Genomic DNA, 1,041 nt, shown 5'->3' on the forward strand with positions numbered 1-1,041 from the left:
GCAGACAGACATACAGCCAACCCGCCGACAGAAACACACCGTGCACACACACACACACACACACACACACACACACACACACACACACACACAGAGGCACACAGATGCTCTGACGTTGCCATCATGGTCAAATACTGAGGTCAGTCAAGAACAAGGGAAGTCATAATCACGACGTAATCCTTTCATGACTGCTTCACTTTTGCACGTCCACACTGAGGAAGAACACAGACACACACATACATATACACGCGCGCGCGCGCGCGCGCGCGCGGACTCTTCAGTTCAGTTCATCAGTTCAGTTACTCAGTCAAGGAGGCGTCATTGCGTTCGGACAAATCCGTCCATAAACGACACATCTGCCGAGCAAATGCCTGTGCCTGACCAACAGCGAAACCAACGCACATACCCAGTCAGACACACACACACACACACACACACGCACATGCGCGCACACACACACACACACACACACACACACTTTTGCTATCAGTTCTGTCAGCGCGCGCTCCACTGGAGCACTGACATGGCGGCCGCTTGACCTCAGCTGCTTGACCATTGGTTCGGTCCGTGCGAATTCCTGGTGACCATGGACCGTGGGTTGTTTTCCGAACCGCGGAATTGGACATAGGTCGTGAAGCAGCATGGGATAGCGTCACTATGGCGATACGAGAGGGTGAGTACTTTTCTGCATCCTCTGGAAACATTTTAAAAGAAATTAATCGTGTAAATGTTTTGTCAAACGTCAGTTTACCTTCTTTGCATCACTTGCAAGATGTAAGTATATATAGATTTCTTCAGAGTTAAAAGAATGCTAGAAAAAAAAATCCTTGATCGTGTAATCATTAATTTGTCAAACAGCTACTTCGATCTGGTTCTTCACGGCAAGAAGGAAGGTTTTGTGTCGATCACCCGGGTTTGTTGTGATTCAACGATTATTTGTTTATTTACTTTTATGTATATGTTTACTATTATATATTATATCATATTATATTACACACGCACGTACGCGCGCACACACACACACACACACACATATATATC

This window comes from Babylonia areolata, chromosome 25 (genome assembly GCF_041734735.1).
Source record: "Babylonia areolata isolate BAREFJ2019XMU chromosome 25, ASM4173473v1, whole genome shotgun sequence".
NCBI classification, from domain to species: domain Eukaryota; kingdom Metazoa; phylum Mollusca; class Gastropoda; order Neogastropoda; family Buccinidae; genus Babylonia; species Babylonia areolata.